General features: G+C 42.0%; 1 protein-coding gene across 5 annotated transcripts in view; it reads left to right on the top strand.

Moving 5' to 3' along the window:
- ACKR2 (atypical chemokine receptor 2) overlaps positions 1 to 22,283 on the top strand; it is a 40,477-nt gene that overhangs the window by 5,242 nt on the left and 12,952 nt on the right. Inside the window, exon 1 of one of the 5 annotated variants that reach the window (XM_064496666.1) lies at positions 19,658 to 20,951. The exons of 3 other annotated variants lie outside the window; for them this stretch is intronic. The gene's annotated coding sequence lies outside the window, so the exon portion shown is untranslated. Of the gene's footprint in view, positions 1 to 19,657; positions 20,952 to 21,004; positions 22,041 to 22,283 lie in introns of those variants that run through there. One more of the 5 variants, XM_064496667.1, reaches the window with a different exon arrangement.

The following is a 22,283-nucleotide window of genomic DNA, read 5'->3' as shown; positions in this document are numbered from 1 at the left end:
TTTTTTCTACATCTACTGAGATGATCATGTGGTTTTTGTCCTTTATTCTAGTTATATGGTATATTACATTGGTTGATTTTTATGTGTTGAATCAACCTTGCATTCCTGGAAAAATTCCAATTTTAATTAATCATGGTGTATAATCCTTTAAATATATTGTTGGACTTGATTTGCTAATATTTTGTTGAAGTGTGTGTGTGTTTGTCTATACCCACAAGGGATATTGGTCTGCAGTTTTCTTGCAATCTCTTTGTTGGGTTTTGGTATCAGAGTAATAATGGCCTCATAGAATGAGTTGGGAAGTGTTCCTTCCTTTTCTATTTTTTGACAGATTTTGAGAGGATTGGTAGTAATTCTTCTTTAAATGTTTGGTAGAATTCATAAATGAAGCTGTCTGACCCTCAGATTTTCTTTGTGGGAAGCTGTTTGATTACTAATTCAATCTCTTTATTATAGGCCTATTCAGATTTTTTAATTTACTTCCAAGACAGTTTTGGTAGTTTGTATTTTTCTAGAAATCTGTGCATTTTATCTAAATTATCTAATTTGTTGGCATACAACAAATTGGGTAATTTTTCATAGTATTCCCTTATAGTCCTTTTAATTTCCTTTTTATAATCCTTTTTATAATTCTTCATTTCTTCCTGTTGTTAGTAATTTGAGTCTTCTCCCTTTTTCCCTAGTCAGTCTAGCTAAATTTTTTTCAATTTTGTTGATCTTTTTGAAGAATAGCTTAAAACTTTTTTCTCTATTGTATTTTTGTTATCTCTTTCATTTATTTCTTCTCTAATATTTATTTTTGTCTTTCCTTCTTCTTGCTTTGGGTTTAGTTTGCTCTACTTTTTTGGGGGTCTTAAGGTAGAAGGTTAATTCATTGAATTGAGGTCTTTTTTCTTTTTTAACATAGCCATTTACAGCTATACATTGCCTTCTAAGCATTGGTTTCACTGTATCCTATAAGTTTTGTATGTTTTGTTTTTGCTTTCTTTCATTGCAAATTATTTTATAGTTTCCCTTGTGGTTTCTTCTGTGACTTGTTGGTTATTTAGGAGTGTGTTGTTTAATTTCTGCCTAATTGTGAATTCCCCAAATTTCCTACTGTTGTTGATTTAGTTTAATTCCATTGTGATCAAAGAACATATTGTATGATTTCAGTTCTTTTAAATTTACTGAGACTTGTTTTATGGCCTACCATATGGTCTGTCCTGGAGAATGCTCCATGTGTACTTGAGAAGAATATGTATTCTGCTGTTATTGAATGCTTTATCTGAATTTTTAGGTATTCACTTTTCACCTGGTAAAACAGTATTCATCCTTTGAGTCCCAGGTCCAAAGGATTTCATCTGTCAAGTCTTTCTTAATCGATCTCACCAGCTAAAATGTACAATTTCCTCATTTGAACTTCTGTCACTCATGAACTTCTGTGATATATGGATGTGCCAACACCCATAGCTATGATATAGCCTTTATTACAAGTTAGTCTTTCTAAACTCAGATGTTATGATGCTTCTTCTGTGCAAAGACTATGTTTTAACTGTATCCCCACATCCCTGAATATAGAGTGTTCAGTAGTAACTTTAAAGCATGCCTTTGATGGGGCAGGGGAGGGTATAGCTCAATGGTAGAGAGAGTACTTAGCGTGCACAAGGTCCTACGTTCAATCCCCAGTACCCCATTAAAAAAATTAAAATAAATAAATAAACCTAATTATACCCCCTATCCCCCCCAAAAATAAAGCATGCCATTAAAAGGATGAGAGAACTGGGTGGTTATTGAATACCTCTTAAACATTGATTTGTAGGCTGTATACTTAGAGTAGAGCAGGAAAAGAAAGGCATTGCACTCTGCCTCTGGGGAACCTACAGCTTAGTTTAGAAGACAGAATATCTGCATGAGAAACCTTTATCACAGGATCTGATCAAGTGCCAAGACAGGGGCTCTAGGAGTTAGACTTACCCACTTTGTCTCTCTCCATGCATGGGGAGGAGACTTGCAGAGTTGTGAGGTTTGGAACAACCCTCAGGACTCCTGATTTCCAGCCATCAGCCACTGTAGAATCCTCTGGCAGCTAATCACCCAGGCTCTGCTTGGACACTTTCACCCACAGGGAGAAGCCCCAGCACTCCCCACTTAGGACTTGATGATTGTTGTTTGCCAGCTTGGGGTGGTGAGGGAAGATTGAATTGCTTTTAGCTACCACACGCCCTTCAATCGTTTGCACAAAAGGAACTATAAAGCCTAAAAGAATGTGTGTAAAGTCAACAAGGAAAGAAAAGAGCTCTAGTCATAAGCTTTAATCTCAGTGGAATAGGTCAAAGATGCTTACATTACATTTTGATGTCAGGTAAGGAAAGTCAGATCAGTTTCACTCTGAGAGGGTCACTTCTGGGGGAACCAAAGTGAATTATTTTCTGAGGCCTATTATTCTCTCAGAGCCCATGTATATGTGAATGTTCTGGGAAAGTCTGAGGGTATGACATTTGGTGAGGTGAATTCATCCCACATACCAGTTAGACATTTTTTTTTGGTAGCCATTTTATTTATTTATTTATTTAAAAAATTTACATATATGTACTGTTGATTATGTCTAAGAATAGTCAAGAGCTTTAGCTTTTAAAACTTACATAGTTATCAAAGGAATAAAGCCAACACAAAATAAGAATCAACAGAATGCAATAATCCAATCATAAAGGACAGTCAAATGTGCACTAGTTACACATTTTATTCTGTCTAATTTAGGATAAAGACTGATGATTTCTGGGGCTAATCAGGGTATTTCTGGAGATTTCTTGTCAGAAATACAGTGTGATGAAGGTTTTCAGACCAGAATGTAAATTCTTCTCTAGAAACCTCTGAAAATAAAATTACATTAGAAAATAAAATTTTATTATGAAGTACTTAACAAATTGGTGGTATACATTAAATAAAACAGGAGGGCAATACTAGGGCTGGCCCATAGTCATGGATAACAGTTGACTTAATGAGTAGTATCTTTGTTCCAATCTTTTCGGTCACATTTATTGACAGCCAGTCAGAACAGTCCTGGGAGAGGTGAACATCAGGCCCTCTGATACTGGAGAATTAGAGAAGAGACAGAGCAGGTCTGGTGGGTATCAGACTTGAGCAGGGTGGAAGATTGGGTGAGCTGTGGATGGAGAGAAGGGGAGAAGACATGAGGGTCGGTGAGAGGGCCACAGACTTCAGACATGTAAGACATACTGTTTGATCTATGCAAAGTACTTTGAAGGCTGTAAACCTGGGCTTTGGTAGAGGCAAGGCACAGGAAAATTGCTCTCCGTGTGTCCACATAGGTGTGTCAGGACTCTGACAGCTTTTGAACAGATTTAGCTTACCATGTGCAAAAAAGTCATACACTCAACTTTGCACTCTAGGCAGTAGTTCCTATTGACTTGATGACTAAGGCAGTCTATCTCTGACTTAGCAGGAATTCTCTTCCCAAGGAGGTCAGGGGAGAAAATGGGAGTGGTGGGCCAGGAATAAAGGGCAGTTCTGGGTGGGCCAGAGTAAGTCACCTTTCCCAATGCTAATACAAGGAGATCAGGCCAAGGGCTTATGCCTCTGCTGTTTATTCTCTTCACCTTTCCCCCAAGTCCTGGCTCTGCCAGCTCTTCCATCCTTTGACTTTTCTGATACGACCCTTGAGTTAGGGTCTAATTTCATAGATAGGGACCCTGAGGCCCAGAGAGGCCTTATTCCTGTAAGATGCCAATTTCAGAATTGGGACTAGAAAGCCTTTTTGATGACCAACCCCTTGCACTCTGTCCTCCACCATGTGGCTTTCCTTTTTGAGTCTTCTCCCCATTGTGCTGAGAGGCAAAAAGGACACAGAATGGGACACGGCAGAAACTTGGAGTGGCCATCCTTAACTATAAAGTGCCCTAGGGGACATATGGAGAGGCAGGAGGAGACAAGGCAGAGGCCCACGTTCCATGACTCTGTTCCCTCCCTTCCTTCCGTCTGTGGTGTAGTCCCTACAAGTGACAAAATCTTGCTTTAAAATTGTGTCTGTGACTCCCCCACCCCCGACAGTTTGGCATAGTCAGCAAGATACGGAGCTACGCAGACTCTAAGAAGAGCAGTAGGTGAAATGCAGGGTGAAACAGCAAGTGCCCACCTGAGGAGATCCCTTCATGTCTGACTTGTACGTCCTCCTCTCCTGCCTTCTGTTCCTGATGATGCTGTATCTGAGTTCTGTCCCTGGGCTGGTTTTCGTTTCAGAAAGGCTTTGTTGCTTCTGACAAGCATCATAAACTAAACCTGTTGGTCTGTTTGTCTGGCCTCTGTTGTAACCCTCTCCTCTCAGACCCCTCAAAATCAGGTGTACTCTGTTTCCCTTTAGGTTAAATAAATGTTCTATGGATGCTCCCATCTGGGTCAGGAACGGAACCCCAACCACCCCCTAGTCAGTTAATTTTAAACATTTTGGTGCCTCTTTTGTACAACTTGGAATTAGTATACCAGAGATGACCCAGAACTTCCAGGACTGATCCTGGGACCATCATTTCCTGAAATGTTCAAGGCAAAACAAACAAAAAATTTCTGTCATGGCCAGATTGAGTCAGAGATCTGTGAGAAAACAAGGCTTAAATTAAAGGGCTAAATCCTTAATTGCCACCCAGTGGAAAAACCTCACTAGGAATATTGGTGAAATGATTTTCTGGGAAGTCTTTTATGTACCTGTAGAAAGCCCCTGATAGCAAAACATTAAGCCCCCCTATTTTTAGAGGAGGCTCGCCAGTTTCTACTTAATGACTTCTTATTCTAAATCCACTCTGCATTTCTTTGCTTGTGATGTTAGAACATTTCTTCCTTGTCAGCAGGCTCAATATTAAGCTCTGTCAGTAGGGGGTGCTAGAAGGCAAATTTCATCTGCATGAGCAGGTGCTGTCCTATCTTCCTATTTTCTGTCTTCTGCCTACTAGTACTCTAGTTGGGTACTAGTGGGAGAGTCCTGCTTGCCAGTCAAGGCCCAAATATTGAAAATACTGTCAAGATATAATTAATATTAAATTATTAATGAGATATTTCCATTCTTTTATTTGTGCTAAGTCTTTGAAATCTGATGTGTGCTTTATACTCCTGAATTCGGACTGGTCACATTCACGTGCTCAATAGCCACGTTGCTACTGTATTGGACAGTGCAGCTTTGGAACATGGTTTGACCACACATACTTAATGGGAGTGACACTTTGGGAGATAGTTTAAGAAAAGAAACTACATAAAAATATTAGACTTTATTCTGGAGATTTATTGATCATATTGATATTATATTTTTAAACCTTTTCCTGATATTAGATATAAATAAACAGTAATTATTATGCATATTATTTTAGGAATCAACATTTTCAGTATAAAAGAAAAGGAAGTACAATCATAGAATCAAGAATTTAAGTAGAAACACTGTTGAGCATTACTCAATCATGTTGGTATTAACCTGTTTACTGGTGTCATGAAGAATACAGAAACTGTTTAAAAAAATAGTGGTTAGGAGACATTTTCTGATACAAAGGGAATATTAGTAGAATGAACCTGTTCTGTCCTTGAGTCAGATGAAGCCATGAGAAATGTCCAAAATCCAGTTGGATCTCATTTTAAAGATCCTCAAGAGTTATGTAGTCCCGTGAATATGAAAGAATGCACAGTTCCATCAGGTCTTCATGTCTGAAAACCAAATGCAAAAGACATTACTATGAAACATCAACTTCAAAGTATATTTATGTAAAGGTGTTTACATATCTTAACACATGCACTTTATACATCTTAAGATTTCAAAACTCAATCACATAATCAACATGGTTAGGAGCTGCAGACTTTTAGGGAGAAAAAGTATGTAACAAAACTTGAACCCAGGGAAGTGGACTAGATGATCATCCCCTATTTATGTATTTAGGTATATATTTATGTACTAACTTTTTTTCTGGAGTATTATAATATCTTGGATTTGCTTTAAATTTTTTCACCCAGTCAGTACCACTTTGATACTGTGGAGTGAGTAACATAATCATATATGGAGTTTAGTGTTGTCTCAAATAAGATTCTCAGCCTCCCTGCTCAGGTGTCTGCTAGTAAGTAGCAGACACTAGTATGATAACTGCCTTCCTTAGGTAGGTAAACGTCTTTTTAACCTGGGACACTTTAGAATAAAGCATAGAAATATTTAAGGGAAGAGACCCATAGCATGAATTTTTTGTGTGTGTGAAATAAGTGGCTTTGCATATTTGATGTATTTGTCACAGGAGGGTGGGTTTGTTCTGGTAGAATGACAGCTTTGTAACTGGCTTAAAATATTTGATCAATATAGGTATTTTTTAAGGTAAATTCTTATTAAATTATTCTTTTTAAAAATTTTTATTGAAGTATAATCAGTTTACAATGTTGTGTTAATTTCTGGTGTACAGCACAATACTTCAGTCATATAGGAATATACATATATTTGTTTTTGTATTCTTTTCACCATAAGTTACTAGGAGATATTGATTATGGTTCCCTGTGCTATACAGTATAAACTTGTTGTTTATCTATTTTATATATATTAGTATCTGCAAATCTTGAACTCCTAATTTATCCCTTCCCACTTTCTTGGCCCCCCTGGTAACCATAAGTTTGTTTTCTTCCCACTCCCTTTCCCCACTGGTAACCATAAGTTTGTTTTCTATGTCTGTGAGTCTGTTTCTATTGTAAATAAAAGTTCGTCTTTTTTTTTTTTTTAAGATTCCACATATAAGTTATATCATATGATATTTTTCTTTCTCTTTCTGGCTTACTAAATTATTCTTAACATTGAAGCATCTAAGACACCTTTAGATTCCTAGTATTTAAAGTTTAGTATATTGGATTTACAAGTATGAATTTCTTCCCAGAAAAGCTTTGTTTAGTAGTTAAAGTACACAAAGGGAAATGCTTGAGATGAAGCAGGCCATTGTGTGAATGCATTTATAAGCACCCTGTTCTGTCTGTAGCCCCTTGTCACTTTCCAATGTAAGAACCATCACAGAGCCAATGGAGTGGGGCCCCAATAAAGAAAAGGCTGCCCACACACTAGCAGGTTGCTATTCTGTGCTGTCTGTTTATAGCCTCCACCAAGATGGGCAACCTGTTTTCCTCAGGTCCCTCCCTTCTCTGTGCCTGGCAGAGCCGCCATCTTAGGGCACAATTGGATGAAGGAGCACCATAGAATAAAAAAACCTGCTAGGCTTGACCTGGGTTTTCCCGTGTGTTGTTTTTCTTTACATGCACTGTCTTTCTTCTGTTACTGGTAATGTGGGGAAGCACCCAAAAATGATGATCCAAGCCTTAGGAGTTGCCCACTGGATCTGAATTGTTATGCTTCTCTGGGTAGCCTGAGGCGACTCCTACTGGAAGGCAGGTGCTACAACAGCCAGAAGAACGACTCCAAAAATGCATTCCTCTCTGGGAAAAATGGGCTCATCTAAACTCAGACTGATGTTCTCATTTTATTGGACAACTTTTCAAATGTGTGTAAATCATAAACCACATACATATCCCTTCCAAATTCCAAAGGCCTGGTGAGATAGAAGCAAAACTATGGCACCAAGCAAAACTAAATAAAACTTTGCAACAAGCAGGCTTTACAGGACCTGAAGCCCATCCAAGGAACAAGATGAACTCTAACGCTGCAGTTCTTCAGTCTACCAGATCTTGAGACTCAGGCCATATCAACATTGCTATCTAGCTGGTTTTCCAGTAGTGTCATTCCAACCCTGAGGGATTTCTTACTTGTCTGTGGATTTCTTATTGTCAAGCACTCAATTATGTCCTAGGTTCCTTTGCAGCCCAGGCCACCCTAGACTCTATATAGCACATATGTTCCAGCAGGTTTCAGGGTCTGTGAAAATGAATTTCAATAAAGAACTTGGAGGGAAAGAGCCCTATGATGTTCTCTTGACCATCCCACAGATGTGACTCTGGGGGGCTCTTGACCGTCTTCAAGGATGCAGGGGTGACAAGCCACAACTACATCAAAACTGAGAGCAAATGAGGTAAATCTGGATACCCTTCTTAGAGACCACCAAAACCCTGGGAAGACTTAGAAAGAAGAGGTGGGTTACTTTGTGGCATTCAAGATGGTCTGAATGAAGACCACACGGTGTAGGACCATGTGGAGATGCCAGATAAATAACCTCAGGTCTAGTGTGTGAAGACTCCTGGGATAATACTATAGGATCCTTGAGTCCTCACCTTGTTCACCACCAGAGTTTGCTGCTGCATATCAGGAAGATCCTTCTTCCCTGCTTCTTTCCACCATGGCTCTCTCGTTCAAATGTCTTTTGCAGTGGTGACCCACGACTACCCAATAGTTCGTACACAACAGACTTTAGCATTGTCTCTGAAGTTCTCTGATTGCTGCTTATTCCACGTTTGGGACACAATGTGCTATAAAAATTTCCCCCACCTGAAGACTACCTAGGTCAGACGTGGCTCCTCCCTGACATAGCATGTTTGTTGGTTAGCTGCTTTGGAATATAGAGAACTCCTCACCTTTAGGAACATTTGGTTTTATGCTCTTTTTCTAGCACTAATCATTGGAACTGGGATTTTTGAATTTGGAAGTCCCAAGGTAAAACCTGTAGGGATTCTAGGACAAGGCCTAATGCAACTAAGGATGCCACTGGGGTTTCACAAACCCAGGAGTTGTCTTTTGCCTCTGTAAAGGAAGAGTAAGATAGCTCATGAACTTAAACTGTGGCTCAAGGTAGATGGAAAAAGATAACCCATAAAATTAAAGAAGTATCCCAGGTTCTTCACTCCATAAGAGTAATCATCTTTCTGTTGGTTCAGGTAGATCCTGGACATTGGTGGACAATTGTTGAAAGTAATTCATTACAAATTAATTATCCTGATTGCAAGATGAACTCTCTGTATTTTATGCTACTTAGAGTTTGCTTGTCATGTTACATTAAACAAGCCTCCCTCCCAACTCTTAACTTTTTGAAAGGCTAAACAAATGGTCCTCTGAGGAGCAGAGAAAAAAAGACGATACTATGTGAAATTATTTATAGGCTGACAAGACATAGTTTTAGCTACTAAATATATACTATATGTAGAGGTTACATCTATCAAAGGGTGGATACAGAGGAAGGCAGCCACCATCATCCCCAGAACTTCATGTCATTTTTTTTCTGAAAAATAAACTGAATTAGCAGAAATCCTTAACTTTTGATTCTTTTCACTGAAACTATGACCCTCCTTATGTATCTTCAGTGTTTTACTGGACATAAACTCTGACCTCTTTCACTATGTCCATTATCAGAAGCCCCTTCCAAATCCCTTCTGAAGTTTGCTTATGTAGGTTCATTGAGCACAGGCCTAAATGTAAAACCTAAAATCATAAAAATTCTAGAAGAAAGCATAGGAAAAAATCTTTGTGACCTGAGGGTGAATGGACACAAAAAGCACAATCTATAAGAGAAAAAAATTGTTTGGACTCCACTAAAATTAAGAACTATTGCTCTTCAAAAGGCACTGTTACAATGAAAATGCAAGTCACAAACTAGGAGAAAATATTTTCAAATCATATACCTGATTAAGGAGTTGTATCCCTGATTTACAGAGAGCCCTCAATACTCGATAGTAAGAAAACGCTCTGCCAATTTTTTTTTAAATGGGCAAATGATTTGAAAAGACACTTCACCAGAGAAGATAAATGAATGGCAAGTAGGCATCTGGAAATACATTCAATATCATTAGTTCTTAAGGAAATGCAAATTAATACCACAATGAAATACTACTTCACACTTACTAGAATGGCTAAGAGTAAAGACTGACCAATCCAAGGACGTAGGAGGTTGCGAGCAATTGGAACTCGTGTATTTTGCTGGTGGAAATGCAAAATGGTACAGCTACTTTGGAAAACAGTTTGCCTGGTTCCTTACACACCTAAACATACACTTACCATACAACCTAGCTGTTCCATTCTTAGTTTTTCCCCAAGGGAAGTGAAAACCTATATTCACCCGAAAACCTGCACATGAATGTTTATAGCAACTTTGTTTGTAATCACAAAAAACTGGAAACAAACCAAATATCCCTCAACTGCAGAGTGGATAAACAGATTGCTTCAGCCATAATTGTTGTTGAAGGGAATGTAATTTGGTACAATCACTTTGAAACACTGTTTGGCAGGATTTACTGAAGACAAACATATTCCCCAGCAATTTCACTCCTAGAGACATACCCATTAGAAATGCCTAATGCGTTTGCCAAAAGGCTTATACAATAATGTTCATAACAGCACTGCTGTAAAAACCATGTGATGATGAGTTTGACTCCATTTTTTTTTTGGATTTTTTAAATAATTGAAGTACAGTCAGTTACAATGTGTCAGTTTCTGGTGTATAGCATGATGTTTCTGACTCCACTTTTGATGTTTGACCATGACAGCCTTCAAGCCCCATCACTCCCCTTTTCCTTTTTTGCCCCACTCCTGGATAAGAAAACCCAGGTACTTGCTTCCTTGGTGTGGGTGAGGAGTTAAGACCACTCAAACTCCAGCCAGTGGAAGAGGGAGTCTTCATCCTGGACCCCCCTCGCCCCAACCACTGTGAAAACTAGAGCCACTTAACCCTTTCTTCTTAAACCAAACAGACTTGAGTATTTATAGGTCCTGCTCTCCCCAGAAAGCCTTACTATGTGGCTGATAAATCTTTCAGATCCTCTTGGTGAGTGTACTACATTATTAATCTCCAGCTCTAAATGAATTTTTGGATGGGTGGAGGGAGGCATGGATACCACTGTCCACAGAGCAACCATAAAGCAAACCCCAAACTGGACATTATTCAAATGCCAACTCAACAGATAAATGGACAAATTGTCGAATAATCCCCTAATGGAACCTATAGGGCCATGCGAATGAGTGAACTACAACTGCATATAATCTTGCAAACATAATGCTGAACAAAAGAAACCAAACGAAAGAATATACTCTATATGACTACATTTAAATAAAGTTTAAAAACTGGCAAGGCTAATCTATGATATTAAAAGTTAGGATAGTCACCACCATTCTTAAAGTAGCAGGTTACTGGAAATGAACACAGAAGGGGAGGTTTTCTGAATGTCAGGCTCAGTCTAGGGGGAAAAAAAATCAGGGACTGGATGAAAGGATGGTCCCAACTGTTCTGGCTCTGCTGGTTCTGCTGACAGATTGAGTGTGAACCAGCCCCACCCAGTGGACAAATATAGAAATGCATGTCGATCTTAAAAGAGGGAGGTGACTGGCCTCTCCTGGGAGCCTCATTGTGTCAGACAGTTTGGGGAATAGGGTGCAGATTATGGGCTCAGAAATGAGATGGAGTGTCTTAAGAAGCATCTGAAGTTAGCCTTCATGTCGTGCCACAAGTATCTGGCCTCAGCCAGACTGAGGGGGACAAATGACTTCTCTGACCTGAGAGGTAGGAAGCTGAGGGCTCCACTCTCCCCAGGCTTGGTCTACTTCACCAGGCAGTCTAGGCTGGGTTTGCGTATCACCTTTACTCAGGTGTTAGATGCTAATCCAGTAAGGTAGGTAATAATCCCCATTCACAGATGAGGGAATTGAGGCCTAGGTGACTTGGTTTGTGAATGGCAGAATTAAGGTTTGAACTCAGATCTGTCTAGCTCTAAACCAGGGCTCTAGTACTGTCTTAACCTTTTTTGTGCCATGGCTCCTGCTGGCAGGCTGGTGAAACCTATGGACTCATCTCAGAATAATGTTTTAAAAAGCATAAAATAAAACACATTAGATTACTGATCCTATTGAAATTGCCAAAAAATGCCAATCCTATTAAAAAACAGGTACCAAGATTTTTTTTTTTCAGTTGTGTCCTGGTATCTGCTATATATATGTTGCTGTATTGATTTTTTAAATATAAGATAAAGCAGTTGGTCTGAAAACAACCAGAATTTCTAGGAAGTAATGACGGTATATAGTTTGAGATGTCTGCTATGATGGTGATGTGAAAGAAACTATCAGTGATTTTACTGGTGACAGAGTCACGGGTCACATTCCATGTGAAGGAAATGCTGAATTTCCATTAGAGGCCAATGAAAATAAAGATGTTATTTTGTTCCCATCTAAGTTCACAGACCTCCTGCATAAAAGGCTTGGGTCCACTGGGGATCTTTGGACCCCAGGTTAAGACCCCTTGAGTCTCTTGCCTCTGACTCATCTCCCGTTCCTCCCTGACTGTTCCCAGCCTTCATTGGAAACCAGCCTGTGAGCTGGTAACTCGCCAAGAATGTTGGGTGTTTGTTGAACGACAAGGAGAGACCACAGGGCTCAAGAGACATCGAAGGCCTCTAATACCTCAGGCAGGCTGTTGGACTCAGAGGTACACAGAGGAATCCCTTCAAGAAGCTCTCAGGCTAGTAGAGGCAGTGTCTCCAAGTAGTTTATGGTTACCTTTCAAATGAATTAGACGAAAAGTGAGTGTTTTGGAAACAGAGGAAGAACAGCCTTTTGGGACAGGTAGTCCAGGAAGGTGTCCTGTAGGTGACAACACCAGAGATTGGGGGTGGACAACTTCAGAGGGGGCAGTGTAATGTAGTAGTTAGGCACACAGGCTATGTTGTCAGATGACCTGAGTTCAAGACCTGACTCCATCACTTCCTGGCTGTGGGTAAGTCGGCCTGATTTCTCTACCCTTGCTTCCTCATCTGTAAAATGGAGTGACCCGAACATTTTATAGGGCTGGTGTGAAGATTAAATGAGTTTAAATACCATTAGCCATGATAATGGTGCTGCTTATCATTGGAGAGGTAGACAGAAGGACGAAGTCTTTCTAGGGGTTAGGGGCAGCTTGAGCTGTGCAGAGACTGGATCATATTTTTGTGAAAGGAGCAGAGCAGGGAGGGCCACTTGCTCTATGATTTAAGGTGGAACACAAAAAGCATGTTTTATTTGCATAGTTGTGTTTTTGTCTTATTTTGCATTAGGAGAATAACTTCAAAATGTCACCAATAGTACTCCATAAGACAGGGCTAGTGTGAGTACTTATATTTTATAAAGTGATGGGTTGATTTAGAAATTCGTAGAATAATACATAGCATAGGTGGTACGGGGCGTGGCGAAGAATGTGAGAGTGGTAGCAATGCCTGGTTTGAATCACCAGATCAGGAGATAGGAACCACCTTCGCTTAACAGAATTTTAGAGAATCTCTTGGCCCAGCCCAGCATTCCCTGCAGCCCTGAATGGGACATGGAGGCTGACGGTAAATACACAGTTTTTAGGAAAAGCCCAGAAATGCTGTCCACATCCTTTCACTTCTGGTTGCATTTAAGGGCAATAGTTTAGTCTGTGGGTCATCAACTGATTGTGAAATCAGTTAATGCGTCATGTCCAGCCTTTAGGAAATATGTAACAGAATAGAATCAAAAATAAGAAAGCACACTGAGGGTAATCAGGGTAATTATTATTTTGTGAAACTTGTGCCGTGGACCGCCAGGTAAAATGCATTTCCTGCCCTGTGGGTTACAGGCAAAAGCATCTGTTCAGGTGAATACAGGCCTGCCTCCTAGTATGAGTTCTGCTCCTGTCTGCCGCCTTGCAGGGTGGTCTCCACACCCTGTAAGCCATGGAGGCAGATTAATTTTGCTGGGTGGCTAACGTGTTATGCTTGTGTTTGGGGTACTGATTTAGCCAAAGTGTACTTGAGCCCATTTATATGCCCAGAGCCCTCCACCTCTGAGGGATTGCATTCTCTAGGGTGGGAGGCTTGTGATCAGTTCATATAGGCCACTGGAACTTTTCACAGTCACCTTCCTGAGATCATCCAAATGTTCCTTTTTGCAGATTTTCAGCCCACACCCAGGGCTTCTGCTTCCAAACATTTCATCATATCTCCAATCACAGCATTTTTTTTTTATCTCATGGTTTCCTCATTTTGTGGCCACACTTCCCACTGTGATATGTAATATCTGGGTGGAGCATGTCCCCAACCTGAAGCAGCCTGTTTTGCTGGCTCACCTCCCATGGGCCGTGCTGTCCTGTGAAACCTGAAGAGGTTTTGTCTCAGGGGTTCGTTCCTCTGCATTCAGTTCAGCAGTTTCCTCCCATTGACCCTCCCCAGGGGTGGCTGGGTAGGAACTCGAGGGGACAATCCTTAGATAGAGTATACAGATAACTGTCCTAGGAGACCTAGAGACAGAGATTTGAGTGTAAATTTTAGTTTAAACTGTAGGAAGTTGCCGTTTTTATAAGGCAAAGAATAGCAGCTATTGGCAATGTCATGTGGTTCAAGCACTAGTTTATTTGGGAGATGGAGACACAGGCAGTATAGTGGGGAAATGAGAAAGGGGAGGGCAGGTCATGTAAAGGATGTGTTATCAAACCAGTTACTCCTGTGGGTAGCTGGAGTGTAATCCCATTGGAGAAATTCAGCAAGACAGTATAGAACACAAAACTCAGAGTTATTCCACCCAATGGACAAAGGATGTGGGCTATATTTGCAACAACCATTGGTTGAGGGCTCATGAGCGGGTGGGAAGCATTGTTTCCTTGGAACTTCTAGCATGCTGCACTGGTGGGCAGGAATGAAACAGGCTTTGTCAGCCAGAGCAAGCCCTCAGATGAAGCTGTGTGGGTATTGCCAGTTGGGAGTCAGCCAGTGTATACTGAGTGGGTGAGGGCAGGGTACAGGCGGACTAGCAGCAGCCCCTGCTGCAGAAGCTATGCCCTTGGATTCTGAAAGTGCCGCTAACTCTTGGCCACAAACTCAGGTATACAAGAAAATGTGGTCATATTTTTGTAGAACAACTTAGCTTCTGTTTGGAGACTCCAATCCACAGGATATTGGAAAATAAATCTCAGTCACCATGAGAGTCCCCCTTTGTCCAGAATTGCATCAGATCTAGGTGATTCAGTCAGTGCCAAGGCCCAGATGAGCATTGCGCCACCGGGTTCTTGGTGGCATCTGTCCATATGGGCCTCCACCTAGACACCATTTCCTGTCTCCCTGTTGGTCACCAGCCCTATGAATGCACAATCAGTATGATCCACCAGCACCTTCAGGCCTGGCAGTTCATTGAGTATCTCATTTCGTTGCTTCTGTGCCAAGCTAGGGAGTGGGATGGGGCTGCCTGTGACCCTGCTCACGTTGGACTCACCATGTGATAAATCTCTCTGTGCTTGGATCCCACAAACCCCAGGACAGACTGGGAGGCAGAACACAGGGTCTCTGTACTGTCTAGATTGATGTGCTTCTTCTCCTGGGTAGAAAGAGAGCCTTAATTTCCTCGCACTTCTGTACTCAGAGGACTGGTCTCTTGCATCACAGAGACACTGCTGAACTGATCTTCATTAACTGGGGGGACGGGAGTCAGAGGATGAAGAGGGGCTTAGGCACGTGGCAACCTGCAACCCAACCACTGCCTCAAACCTAAGGAGAATCTGCTCTGCTCACAAATGAGTCATGTGAGTGACTTTGAGGAGGTGAAGTAGAGTGACAGGGGTGAGTCCCTCACCTGGGTCTGCTGGGGCAGGAACAGTATGGGTGAACTGTGAGTGGGCTGGAAGTTCAAGGAAGCAAAGACTCAGAGCTTGAAGTGACCCTGACAACATAAGCTCCTGGGAATTTTAGCAGGGGCAGTTTAGAGGCAAACCCATTTCATTCTGCTTCAAAGGACAGTGTCATCTCAGCTGACTTTGAGTTACACTTGACCTCACTTGTTGAGAATTTTCTTATTTTAGTTGGAGGAGTCAGGGCTCACATTGAGACAGGCTGTGACCTGGGACCCAGGACCCTTTGCTACAGTGCTTGCACCTGGACAAACATCTCCTTAAACAACAGAATACAAAGAAACTATAAGGGACTAAAAATAACTGCATACATGCGCAGTTGGGGCAAATTACAAACGACAAGGTAAAGAAAGACCAAAAACCCAACTGCCACTTCTGAGGTGTGGGGAGCAAAAGCAGGGAACCACGCATGATTCCTGCACACAGCACCACCAAGGGGGTGGGCAGACCACCTAAACCACCCCTTTGGCCTGACCCTGGATCCGCCCCTTCCTTCACCCCACTTAAGGGACCAGCTTGCCTGTACTCAGGAAGTAAGAGGGAACCTGTTACTTCTTTTCGCTCCCTCATGCTGCAGCATGAGTCCCAGTAAAGCCTTGCCTGAGTTTCTCCTCTGGCCTCTTAGCATTTTCTATTGATTAAGGAAACCAAGAACTCTGGCCAGTAACAACACTGAGATGATCACCCAGCCTCCTGTTTCCCCAAGAACAACCCCCTAACTGGGAAGTTTCAGGTGGGATTTGTTCTGTCTCCTGTTTACTGTGCCCAGCTCTCTGTGGAACTGTGTAGCCTTTTCAAGAGTCTAGTGGCCAAGCGCCAAGGAATGCCAGGAGCTAAAAGGCCATTCAGGAGGAAGACGCTAGAGCAAGGTCAGGGGTGTGCAGGAGTGTGGGAGGAGACTAGAAGTCATCAAAGGTATGGAAGCACCATTGTACAAGTGCTGAAGAATGAATGGGGCTGGGCGTTGAGCATCCGTGGCTGCTCACCTCACAAGAAGGGCAACAATCACACAGTATGTGCCTCCTGAGTGATGAACAGAATTTTGTGAGGTTTCAAACCTGAATGTGATCAAACTGCCCACTTCCAATTCACAGGAAATACAGACAGCAGAGAAGTGGATTAAACAACACCATTGTTGCAGAAAAGTGTGTTAAAGCTCAGTGTTACAGCTCCGTGTTACAGCTCAGTTGTGACAGCAACCTGGATCCAACTCAGAGAGTTGGAGAACTCAGGTTTATTACGCCAGCGGGCCCAGAGGAGTTAACACTCCAAGCTCTGGACCCCGTCTCTGGGTTTACACAGGCTTTTATATGCTGCCAGTATACACTTTGAAAGATCATATGTAAATAAAGTATAACAAAAGTTGACTGATTAGTAACAAGCTTTGTAGAAATGGACCAATCAGGAGTGAAAGAAATAACCAATCAGGAGTGAGCTCTATGCAAATGAAGTACTACAAATGAACCAATCAGGAGTTAGCTCAGGGAACCAATAGATTTTTAGGGGTAAGTTCCACTTTACTAGAAGTAAGCCGTTTCAGGCAAAGTGAGATGGAGCGCTGGGCCAGGGTACCGGATGGTGCTGGCAGGAGAGTAGTGGCCCTGCCTGGGGGTCCTGCTGGTCTTTTTTATAGGGCTTCTCACCTCAGCATGAGGATGCAATCAGCTCGATCCAGACTGGGAAACTTTACATACAGTATGAACAACCATCTTCTTCAAGAAGTAAGTTGTAAAGATATACAGATGGCCTAATAGGCATATGAAAAGATGCTCAACCTTGTTAATCATCAGAAAAATGCAAATTAAACACACAATGCGCTATCACTTCACACCTGTTAGAATGGCTATTATCAAAAAGACCACCAATAGCAAATGTTGGCAAGGATGTAGGCGAGGATGTGAAGAAAAGGGAACCCTCATACACTGTTGGTGGCAATGTGAATTTGTGCAGCCACTGTGGAAAACAGTAAGGAAGTTTCTCAAAAATTAAAAATAGAACTACCATATGACCCTGAAGTTCCACCCCTGGGTGTATGTTGGAAGAAAACATAAAAACTAATTCAAAAAGATATCTGTGCCCCAGTATTCATCGTGGCATTATTTACAATAGTCAAGATGTGAAAACAACCTAAGTGTCCATTAACAGATGACTGGGTAAAGAATATGTGATATATATATATATATATATATATATATGTATATATGTATGTATGTATGTATGTATTCACACACACAATGGAATACTACTCATTAAAAAATAATGAAATTTTCCCATTTGCAGCAACATAGATGGACTTGGAGGGCATTATGCTAAGTGAAAAAGTCAGAGAAAGACAAATACTGTATGATATCACTTATATGTGGAATTTAAAAAATAAACTAGTGAATATAATGAGAAAGAAACAGACTTACAGATACAGAGAACAAACTAGTGGTTACCAGTGGGGAGAGGGAAGAGGGAGGGGCAAGATAGGGGTAGGGGATTAAGAGGGACAAACTATTATGTATAAAATAAATGAGCTGCAAGAATATATTATACAGTGCAGAGAATATAGCCAATATTTTATAATAACTCTAAATGAAATATAACCTTTAAAATTGTGAATCACTGTGTTTGTACACCTGAAATTTATACAATATTGTATATTAACCATACCTCAATAAAACAAAACAAGACAAACAAACAAAAGAAATAAGTTGGGAGGAAAAGCAAAAAGTCAGAGATGGAGAGGGAACCTACAGACCTAAAAAACTTTCAAATATATATCAACCCCTTGTGTGTGGACCTAATTTGGATCCTGATTTGAAGAAACAAACTGTGAAGGGAAAAATTTATGAGACCAGTGACTGGATATTTGATATTAAGGAACTAGTGTTAACTTTCTAAAGTGTGATAGTAGTCAAAGCCTTTATCTTTTAGGCATATGCTCAAATATTTATAGCTAATGTTATATGATGTCTGGTATTTGCTTCAGAATAATACAGGAAAGGGTAAGTGGGTGGATGTGTAGGTGAAAAAGATTGGCCGCTAGTTGATAATCATTGAAGCTGGATGATGGACACATTCATTATCCTTTTCTGACACTTTCTGGGGCAATATGTTTGAAAATTGCCATAATAAAAAACTTAACTATAAAACATCTGGTGAAGAGAAAACATCTGGATTTGGAAGGGAGGTGCAGTCAGCCAACTGGCTGGGGGCCAAGGGTGGGAGTGAGGGAGTCAGGCGGCCTGGGCTTGGGCAGCCACGTGGGGAGGGCCTCCTGGATAGGCAGATGGGGTGAAAAGGTAAAGGAGTGCTCGGCAAGGCTTCTAGCTCTCAGCTGTTGGTTAAACTCAGCTTCTTCAGTTTCTAAGACCTTAAAAGTGTTTAAAAGAAAATAATTCCAGAGAAATGACATTGGCTACAGAAAGTTGGCAGGTCAGTCCGTCCATGCTTCCCACCCACTTCCAGGCTCTTCTTTGAGCACCAATTTCAGAGCCGTACATGATGTTGTCTTCTTTGCTTGGAGCCGAAGGGTATGCCAGGCTGATATTCTTTGCAGTCCCTGACCTCGGGCTGGCTGGGCATCCTGGTTTCAGTCACTTGCTCCCAGAAGCACAGACAGCCCTCCTCATGGGCAAAACCCTGGAGCCCAACAACAGGGTATCACAGCTGATGGAGTGCGGACAGCATCGGATCCAGCCCTCTCCGGGGCAGCCCCAGGGAGTGGAGTCTTTGTGTACAAAAAACGTTGGGAGCAGTCTTAGGTAAAAGTTGGTAATTCTGGGAAACTTTCTACATAGAAGCATTCATCCAGCCAGTCCACTTTAATTTAGTGTCTACTGCATGTCAAGTGCTGGCTGGGCTATTCTGTGAGGGATTCTCAGATGAGTGAGAAATAATTCTGTCTTAGAATAGCTAACTAGATCTGAGTTGCAGGGAAGGGAGAAAGAATGAGCAAAGAATTAAACAGAATATTCATATACATTGTGGGCAAGAGAGCACTGGGTGGGGAGTCAGAAGGTCCAGGGGCTCCTAATCACTGTGAGTCTGGGCAAGTGTCTTTCTCTCTAAGCCTTAGCAGCCCTGTCTTCAAAATGGGGGTGATGACCTCACCTTGGCCTAACCCACAGAGAAGACACGGAGAACCAGTACATTAACTCTAATGTGTAATATGTGGTTGAAGGTATTTTGATAAATGAATAAACATGTTGGTTTCAAACAAATATGTTTGTACCAAAGCAAGGGGCTAGTAAATGGTGAAAAGTTTACAGATTCCCTCCCACCTTAGCTGAAAGCAGCCCTCTCCCAAGGCCCTGAGCACGAGACCCCGGGCAGATATGCAAAAGGGAGACACAGCATGTCTGGGGTGGCTGCAGGGGGCCAGCTGGCGGGAGTGGCACAGAAAGAGGAAATGGAAGAGGTGAGATGAACAACAGTTCCTTCCTATTGTGCCGTCAATGGAGCATGATAAGAAGAAGCTGGTCTGAGATTCGGCACAACATCTAATCAAACTGACTAAACAGAAATGCTAACAGAACTTCTACACTGGAGAGCAAGTTTGTGATTTGAATTCCAATTGAAGACCCTAGAGATGGACTAGACTGACCCTCTTGTGGGCTTCTCCCAGAATGGGGTGAACTTCGCCCAAGGAATACAGAGAAATGGGGAGGAAAGAGACAGCGAGTGAGACAGAGGCTGAGACAGGACCAAACCGAGGCTCCTCCATCAAGTGCTGGTTGGGCTACGATGGCAGATCAACTGGCTGGCTCTCCAGCTCCTGGTCTGTGTGGGTAGCACCAGGTACTCTGCGTGCAGATGAACAAGGCCCTTGACCTTTGGGAATTTGCAGTCTGGTAGGGAGATTTAACCCAGAATAATAGGTCCCTTACAGACTTGGGAAGCTCAGAGCAGGGCATCAGGGAGGCCTGGAGAGACTTGGGGAGGCTTCTGGGGGGAGACAGACCTGGAGCTGGTTTGTGGAGAATGAGAAGGATTCAGCTGCAGGCAAAAGGTTGACAGATTCGCAGTCAGTGCTTGGCTGAAGAGAGAAGCAGGTATTTTGAAAACATTAGTATATGAATCCAGTGTGTTAGGAGTATGTCAGTATAGTAAAGATTTTAAGGTCTCTACCCTGAGGATGAAGGGCGTTGTGTCACGTGGGAAAGGACATCCTGCTGCCTGGCTTCAGAGGCTGGTCTACTCCCTTCCCAGGGCAGACAATCCTTGCACATCTTAAAGAGAAGGAAGGAGACGAGTTCAGAGCCTTCTCCCTCCAGCCCACTTTGACGTGGGGAAGTCCCGCTTCTTCTCCTTGACTAGTTTCTCTTGCTACAGTGCACTGCAGTCTCCGCACTGCAGCCGGGGCCAGTGGAGGACAGCTCGTAACTCTCCCCTGGGCAGAGAGCAGGTCCTCTGCTTGAAAGAATTTGGGTAAGTGCTGCCCAGCTGTCTGCCACCTGCACTTCTCAGCAACTGTCCCTGCAGCAGAGCAAAGAAGTGGGAGTCAAGAAGGAAAAGCTCAGGGCATGAGGTTGGCTGGTGCTGCTATTGGGCTGGGTCAGGATTGGGGTGGAGGGCATAATGACCAGCTGGAGAGAAGTGGAAGAATCTTGACGTACCTGGCTAGCCTTTCCTAGAACTCCCTGGCTCTGGAGCCATGACTGACTTCTGCTGACGGGAACCTTCCCGTTCCAGGAAAAGGCCCAGCTCTTGCTGGGAAGTGCCTCAGGGAAACCTGGCCACTGATGCAAAGACTCTGAGCTCCCTCTGGAACCTGCCCTGACCACCAGGGAGGAGGTGTTCAATGTACTGTGGCTGGCAAATCAGTCCAACAGGAAGCAGATGGGTTAAGATATTTCAAAAGAGGATGAGACAGTTTGAACAGTGAAAGAAATAATGATTATTATGGAATAAAATTAATACTCATAACTAGGAAGAAGGGCCAACTCATAATAAAATTCCAATTAATAAATGTAGAAAGAATGATGGAAATAGAAAATCACCATTTGGCAAATACCACAGTAATAATTGTTGGAAAGCATTGTCAATGGATGCTGAAATTAGTGGTAAAACTATAAGAAACAGGCTATTTGTATAGTTTCAAAGTACCTCCCCACAAGATGCTTATTAATTACAAAGGAATAAATAGAATTTCACAGTGGAAAAACCTTGGCAGATACCACCTTACCAAGTGATCAAAGTTAACATTGCCAGCAACGAGACACTGAACTCAGGTGCCTCTGGTATCATGCACTGAGAAGGACACGTCACCTCTGCGGTGTCCCTGCCCAAAATACATAACCTCCATCTAACCATGAAGAAGCACAGAACCAAAATTTAGGGGCATTCTACAGTTCTTTTCAAACCTGTCAAGGTCATGAAAAACAAAGTAAGACTGAGGAACTGTCCCAGAATGGAGAGACCAATGAGACACAACCACCAAATGCAATGTGGAATTCTGCTTCAGATCTTGGACCAGAGGAAGAACACCAGTGAAATAATTGGTGACATTCCAGTAAGGTCTGTAGATGAGTTAATAGTATTGTGTCGATGTTAATTTTATGGCTTAGATCATTGTGCTGTGGTTCTGCAGGATGTTAACATTAGGGGAAGCTGGCTGACAGGTGTACAGGAATCCTGTGCACTATTTTTGCAAGTCTAAAAATTATTTTTTAGAAGTTCAAAAGAGAGGGTGAAGAAGGAGTCCAGGTTCTAGAACTTTGCTGTTCCCCTAGATGGAACCCAGGACTCTGTGACCTTAAT

This window comes from Camelus dromedarius, chromosome 17 (assembly GCF_036321535.1).
Source record: "Camelus dromedarius isolate mCamDro1 chromosome 17, mCamDro1.pat, whole genome shotgun sequence".
NCBI classification, from domain to species: domain Eukaryota; kingdom Metazoa; phylum Chordata; class Mammalia; order Artiodactyla; family Camelidae; genus Camelus; species Camelus dromedarius.
This window is presented reverse-complemented; position numbering and strand designations above follow the sequence as displayed.